This window comes from Linepithema humile, chromosome 7, assembly GCF_040581485.1.
Source record: "Linepithema humile isolate Giens D197 chromosome 7, Lhum_UNIL_v1.0, whole genome shotgun sequence".
Classification (NCBI taxonomy): Eukaryota; Metazoa; Arthropoda; class Insecta; order Hymenoptera; family Formicidae; genus Linepithema; species Linepithema humile.
In genome coordinates this window covers 11,324,988-11,333,164 of record NC_090134.1, presented here as the reverse complement: position 1 = coordinate 11,333,164, position 8,177 = coordinate 11,324,988, and the positions used below count along the sequence as shown (strand labels likewise).

Below are 8,177 nucleotides of genomic sequence, written 5' to 3'. Positions count from 1 at the left end.
AACACAGGGTTTACATATAATGGACGCAATATACCATTTAAAATCAAAGGGTTCATTTGCGATGCTCCTGCCAAATCTGACATTACGTATTGTAAAAGCCACACTGGTTTTTTTGCATGTACAAAATGCATACAAAAGGGAAAATATATTAAAGATAGAGTAACATATCCCAAATTACGTTGCGATAAAAGAACGCACATTGATTTTATTCGTCAAAGTCAACCTCAACACCACAAGGGAAGATCGATTCTTGAAACGATACCTAATATTGACATGATAAAACATTTCCCTCTGGAGTACATGCACTTAGTTTGCCTTGGTGTTGTGAAAAAATTAATAGTAGACATGTGGACATTTGGAACACGTTTAAACAAATTGCTAAGGGAAGCTACAAGCAGAATATCCGATTCACTTATTTCATTTCAAAATCATGTACCTGATGAATTTGTTAGAAAAACAAGGCCATTGATTGAAGTGAAACGTTGGAAAGCAACCGAGCATAGATTTTTTTTGTTGTATTGTGGACCAGTTGTATTGAAAAATATATTATCCGCTGATAAATACGTACACTTCTTAGCTTTACATGTCGCTATTAGAATTTTATTGTTGGAAAGTCATCGTGAGGAATATTCAGATTATGCCCATTCATTGCTTGAATATTTTGTGCACCAATTTAAGGTTTTATATAGGACAGAATATATTTTACACAATGTACACGGTTTACTCCATGTGGTCGACGATTGTAAACTATACGGAAATTTACATTCTTATAGCGCATTCCCGTTTGAAAATTACTTACAGTACGCGTGAAACACTTAATAAAAAAACCAAATCAACCAATAGCTCAAATTGTTCGTCGCATAAAAGAACACGAATCTCTGCAAAATAATATTAATGATATTCGAAATGATAGAAACGAAAAAATCTTTAAACATGAGCATAATACAGAGCCTTTAATACCGACAAGAAATTTTACTGTTCAATATAAGAAGATGATAACATACAATTATTCGTTCAGCACAAGCGTTGCAAATAATTGTTGCTATTTAAAAGACAGAACCATTATTTTAATTGAAAATTTTGCAAAAACAAATCATCAGTATTATGTAATTGGAAAAAGATTTTGTAATGTTACCAACTATTTTTCAGAACCTTGTAATTCTGTTTTTTTAAACATTTATTTAGTTAATGCTCTTGATAGAAATTGTTCAGCATGGCCAGTAACTGATATTTTGGGAAAGTTTGTTCGATTTCCCGAAAATGATGCTTTCGTAGTTATTCCGCTCATTCATACTCATTAAATAAAATAAATAAATATCTTGTACAATGTAGTGTTAAAAATTACTTTCTCATAGTAAACGATTTACATTTAGAATTAATATAAGTATGTATATACTTAAAGCTTAAAATTTCATTGTACACGCCATTTTAGTTTCTTGACTTCTTTTATTTAAAGCGTCGTCTACAATAGAGCCGTAAGCCGTAAGAAATTGACCAATCACAGACAAATTATAGAAGAATAATTGGCTGTTGTAGACGACGTTCAATTGTTTGTCGTTGTCATCGTGATTAATCGTCAAGAAGTTTCTGTACAATACACGAGCATGTACCTTGGAATAATCTACATATGAAATATTAGTGAATTGTTGTGACACACGTGTAAATTGATCAATATAGAAATTTGAAACGTCCGTGATACAAAATGAAAAAATGGACGATTGTGCTGTTTTTACGAGAAAATGATGTCGAAGCTGTGCCGGTAAATTGGTTAAATGGTGATGTTTGTTATTGGCCTCCATATAATACACACAAAGTAGGGAAAGCTATTTCTTCCTGTGAAGATCCAGATATATCTACATGGACCTTGCACGAAATACGAAAATTAGGAAAAGGATGCAATTATGGTAAGAGTGATAAACAGTACTTCATTTATAAAAAATAATATTTTATTTAATATATAAAAATATAATATTGTATTCAAATAAAAATAAATGCATTTATCGTCTCAATCAATATACTTCTTAAATTCACATTAATTTTTTTTAACTATCTCGCGACAAAAAGTATAACTTTTATAAAAATGAACTATATCTTTTCAGACTCATTAATCGAAGCCAAGAATAAGGCAAAGAGAGCTGAGGATACTTCGGACATCAATAATTCTGAAAAGGAAAATTCAAAAAGAATTAGCAAGAAACCTAAATTTTTTTATGAGACTTCGGATGTTCAATCGGCATCTGATGATGATATTTCAATGAGTGAAAACGATTTAACTGAGATTCCAATGGAATTACCATTGTCGCCTGCATTTTCCTCTACTATATCAAGTGTTGATCTATCTGCAGGTATATATTTTTCTACAAAATTGTATTGTAATACATTTTTTTGTAGAGCAAGACGTAGTACTTTTAATAAATATTACAATTATTTAAATTTCAGGATTTGTAAAGTCTTTGAAGCCAATTTCAAAAAGAGAGAGTGCTACGTTAAAACAGTCGCTGATTACTTCTCCTTCACTTACAAATAATAATGTAGAAGATGCTAAAGGTTCGTCATATTTTTACGCAAAATTGAATTACCTATATATATATATATATATATATATATATATATATATGTTTATACATATATTATATAATACATAATTCCTAGTAAATTATACGTGTTTTAGAATGTACGTTTCAAAAATCACCCTCAAATGATCGAAGAAACCAAACATTTCAACTGAAATCCAGAACAAAACCAACATATGACGATAATTTCAATTTTTCTAATGAGAATTCTAGAAATAATACGATTGAACAAAATACTAAACATGGTAATAAATTTTTCTTACAATTATAATAATTTCCATTTGTTAAATAATAATAATTTGTTTTCACGACACATTTTTCAGACATTTTACAAAAAAAATCGAGATCGAATGGCAACGTAAATAATTCTACATTATCAGGTATATATACAATAATTATCGTACAAGCAGAATAAGTAGCTGTTATTATCTTTCATACTTAATAACTTTGAAAACTAATTATATTATAAGTTATTGAAATTGTAATATTTACTTTATATTTAATTGTGCATTTCAGATGATGCTTTTAAAACACAAGTATTACGTCAACTACAAATTCTAGACGTACGCCAAAAACAATTGTCAGAAGATATCGCTACACTTTTGACTATGTTTACGCCTATTATGGATAAAATGGATGGTTTTTTCAATGGGAACAAGATTCTAAATAATGAAAATATAATTCCAATATTTTCCCAGTTTACTTTCCCATTGAAAAATGCAGATGATTTAAAAAATTTAGAGGACTTCTTGGTAGAAAAGGAGCATTTTGATCATTTCGTATGTAAATACATATTTCTTCAAAAACTACATTTTTTCACTCATTCACAATGTATAATATGATATGTTTTTTATTTCAGGTTAAAGAGTTGAAAATAATAGGGGGCTCTACGTACAAAGTCATGCTGAAAAGAATTTTACCAATGGTCTTTTCTAACCAATTAGCCCAAACATTCAGCTGGTATGGAAAAAAGGGAAATGAAAATTTCTCGCTTCTAATAATATGCAGTGCAATCTCAGGTTCGTTTTAAAATGGCACATGTGTGCGCGTGGTTTTGAGATATTACGATCAGCTCAAACTTAATGTGGACTATTATAAATTACAATATTTCAAATTCAAATCTTTTCTCCATTTTTCAACTTTAGGTATAATTTAATATGCAGTATTTTTGAAGTATATATAGCTATTTATCGGATTTATCATTATTATTTTTACTTGTATTTATAATATGATGTTTTAAATTAGTTTCAATTTCTAATATTATTAATTTAAAGGTTTTATCTTTTTTCGAATAATAAATAATAATATTGCCGATTATAAAATTTAAAATATATTATTTATAGGCGCTGTAGAAAAAACCCATAGATGTACCCTGGCAGATATACAGTCAGTTGTATCAAATTGGCTTGTAAAAGCCACAGAACGTGTAAATAAGAAGTCTGTAAGACAAGCACATGAAAAAGATAGAAACGAAAATTAAAAATATGACAGATGTACAATGAATAATATGACGATTTTTATGCATGTATATTGTATAAGTATTATAAAAGATACGTTACACGTTATGACTGCTACAACCAAAGTGTATTTAATATTAAGGTAATGATAAATATTTTGGCATTGAATAATTCAATCTATATGTATAACGATTTATAATTTATACGAGTATATAATTTGAAGTATTATTATATAAGATAATGTAATACATCTGAGTATATTTACTATTAAAGTCTCTTTTATTTCTCAACTGTATATAATGAATAAAAATTTCTTCCGTATTTGTCGCGGTTTTGGTCAAATGAATTAATCAGTATATGATTTAATTATAATTTAATGTGATTCGGCTATTGACAATTACGAAGGCTAATATCAATAGCCGTATTAAATTTAAATTAAACTATATATTGATTTTTTCATTTGACTGAAACCGCGACAAATAAGGCAGAAATATTTATTCATATAACATCCTCTGAATATCCTACTGGCATTCTCTGAATGTTCTCTGAACATTCTGTACATATTCTTTGAACATGCTATAGACATGCTAGGAACATGCTACGAATAAACCATGAACATTTGTTGGAACATTCTATGCACTTGTATAGCATCTTCGAAAGAGTCCCATTCGTATGTCCTATGCACATTCTATGAATGTATATTGCGATTATAGAAACATTCTATGAATATTACAATAAACATTAGATAATGTTCATAGCACATTCATAGAATATTATTGTGCTATCTGGGCTGTGTACATACATGTACATATTACGTACGTGCAAAGAATATTCTTGGTATATATATGCATGAACATTCTATGTACATGAATTGCACATTCTCCAAATATACATGCATGTACGTATATTGTACGTTGTCGGAATATACATGCATGTACATACTGCGAACGTGCACTGCACATCCTCGGAATATATCCCATGTACATACTGCGAACGTGCACTGCACATCCTCGGAATATATCCCATGTACATACTGCGAACGTGCACTGCACATCCTCGGAATATACCCCATGTATATACTACGAATGTACACTGCATATCTTTGGAATATACCTATGTATGAATTATGGACATCCTATGTACATACATGTGGTAATTATTTCATATACATAGAATATGCGCTTTATATACTTTTCACATTTTCTGTATATACATAGAATATACAAATCCATATATGTATATACATAGGACGTACATAAAATGTCCTAATGTTTATTGGGTAGTTTTATGTTTTGAAGAACGATATGCTAATAGAAACATAGGAATCCAACGATCCCAATCCTTCTGGTGTAAAGAAATAAATTTAGTTAAATAATTTAAAATTGTTCGCTGTTGTCTTTCTACTTGACCATCAGACTGAGGATGCAATGGAGTTGTCCTAGTTTTCTTTATTCCTAATAAATTTGACATTTCCTGAAAAAGTCGAGATTCAAAACATTTTCCTTGATCAGTGTGTACTTCTAAAGGAATGCCATGTCTAGAAACTATTTGACTAACAAAAGCTTCAGCAACTGTGCTAGCTTTAATATTTTTTAATGAAATTGCTTCAACCCATTTAGAAAAACAATCTGTAACAACAAGCAAATATTTGTATCCTGAAAAGGTCACTGGAAAAGGACCAAGAATATCCATCTGAACCCTATCAAAAGGACAACCCACATTATAAATTTGTAAAGGAGATTTTCCTTTATCTGAAGGATCAGCTTTCGCTACACAAACTTCACAAGACCGACACCATTCTTCAACATCAAACTTACACGTAGCCCAATAAAATCCCTGACGAATCTTCGCTAATGTCTTATTTACACCAAAATGTCCACCTGAAGGAGAATCATGCGCTTCTTTTAGAATCAAATCAAATCTTTTCTGAGGTACAATTATTTGAAGAATTTGTTTTTTTAATGAAGGAGATTCCCATTTTTTATATAATACTCCATTTTGTAGAATTAAAGCATCCCATTGATTCCAATAAATTTTAGCAGAGGAACCTTTACTAATCACTTCTTGCCAAGAAGGACGTAATCCTGATTCTTTTCTTGTTAAAAATAATGAAATAATAGGATCGTCAAGTTGATCTTTCCTCCAATTAATACAATTATTTGTATTAAAATTAATTCAACCAACTATCATTTTTGTATTTTCAATTTCTTTAATTTCTATTTTAGCGCAATAATTGCAAAGATCTTTTTCACAAGGACGTCTAGAAAGACCGTCAGCATTATTGTGAGATTTTCCACTTCGATAAAATTTCAAAATCATATTGTTGAATTCTCTCCAACCAACGAGCCAATTGTCCTTCTAATTCCTTGAACGACATTAACCACCGAAGAGAAATGTGGTCAGTGCGAACAAGGAATTTCCTTCCAAATAAATAATGATGAAAATTTTTCATGGAATCAACTACCGCTAACAATTCCCGACGAGTAACACAGTAATTTCTTTCAGTTTTACTCAAAACCCGACTAAAATAAACGATGACTTTCTCTACACCATCTTGTTTTTGAGACAGCACTGCACCAATTCCATGATTAGAAGCATCCAAAACAAATTCTCCTTTTTCAATAGGAAAAGATAAAATTGGAGAAGAAATTAAAGCCTGTTTAAGTTTTTCAAATACTATTTGACATTGCGACGTCCATTCAAATTTTGTTTGATTTTCCGTTAAAGAGTATAAAGGTTTTCCAAGAAAAGAAAATCTGTTAGAGTTAAGGATTGTCGCGACTCGGAGAGCCGATTAAACAAGACCAAGCTTGAAGTAAATACGTATATTGTATGTTTAAAAAGTACAGAAGAGATATCACGTCGCGACAGTGAGATGGCGAACCGAACTGCACGTGAGATAATGAAAAACGCCACCAGAGGGCGATACTAAACAATCGTGGCGAGCCACCTATCTCCAACACTTCCCCTCGAGCCAATTGTTACTAAAATAAACTCTTTACCAAAATAAATTTTTTACCATTTCAATATTCAAAATAGGAATATCAATGTCTGAACAAGTAAAGGTCAAAACTTAAACTAAAAAAATGATTAACTGATCGACATCGAATTTAGGCTCAATCCGAACAGTCAGTCTAAATCACTAAGTCCGGCCAGCTTTGCACATTTGACGTGCTTGGCTTTCACAAGTCCCTTAGTCAGGAAGTCAGCCGCTTGATCCTCGGTAGGGATGTACTTTAGGCGGAACTCCTTTCGCCCAACAGCTTCTCTGATGAAGTGATGGCGTATATCGATGTGTTTGCTCCTTGCATGATATACGGGGTTCTCCGCCAGCTTCAATGCGCTTTGGTTGTCGCCGTAGATCATCATGTCGCTTAGCTCGTTAAATCCAAGCTCGTTTAAATAATGTCGTAGGAATATGGCCTCTTTGGAACTCTCCGATAAAGCCATATATTCCGCCTCCGTCGTCGACAAGGCTACCGTCCGTTGCTTTCTGGATTCCCAGGACACAGATCCTCCGTTGAGCATAAAGATGTATCCGGAGAAGGATCTCCTGTCTTCAGCGCTACCCCAATCTGCGTCAGCAAAGCCAACGATTGGTCCAGAGTCGGTGCCAAAAGTCAGTCCCGCGTTGATTGTCCCCTTCAGATACCGCAATACTCGCTTCGCTGCTTTCCAGTGATTCACGCCGAAGCAGTTATTGTACTGTCCGAGGTAGCTCACTGCGAACGAGATATCAGGTCGGGTGGTTGAGGCCAGGTAAGTTAACGCCCCAACTAGCTCGCGATACGGTAATTTCAGGTCCTCATCGGGTTGAGCTTTGTTCTTCTCTAATTTAAGATCTGAGGCCACCGGAGTAGCCGCCGGGTTACAATCCGTCATTTTAAATCGCTCCAGTACGCTGCGGATGTATCCAGATTGACTCATAGTTAATTTTCCATCCGATTGATCAAACTTTATGCCAAGGCATTGTTTCACAGGACCAAGGTTCTTGACCTTGAAATGCTTGCTCAATCCTTTTCTTAGTTCAGCGATCTTCTCACGATTCCGGGAAGCGATCAGTATGTCATCGATATACGTAGCGATCAGTGTTATGTCTTCTCCGGAACCTATGTAGAACAGACAGGGATCAGCTTTCGATGACGTG

At 32.7% G+C, this 8,177-nt stretch overlaps 1 long non-coding RNA gene across 1 annotated transcript; it reads left to right on the top strand.

Annotated features, from left to right (window-relative positions):
- The first annotated feature begins 3,158 nt into the window (after positions 1 to 3,158).
- Positions 3,159 to 4,258, top strand: LOC137001179 (uncharacterized). Its single transcript, XR_010891295.1, has 3 exons — positions 3,159 to 3,352; positions 3,433 to 3,592; positions 3,917 to 4,258. It is a non-coding gene; the product is annotated as an uncharacterized lncRNA (long non-coding RNA).
- Positions 4,259 to 8,177: the final 3,919 nt, after the last annotated feature.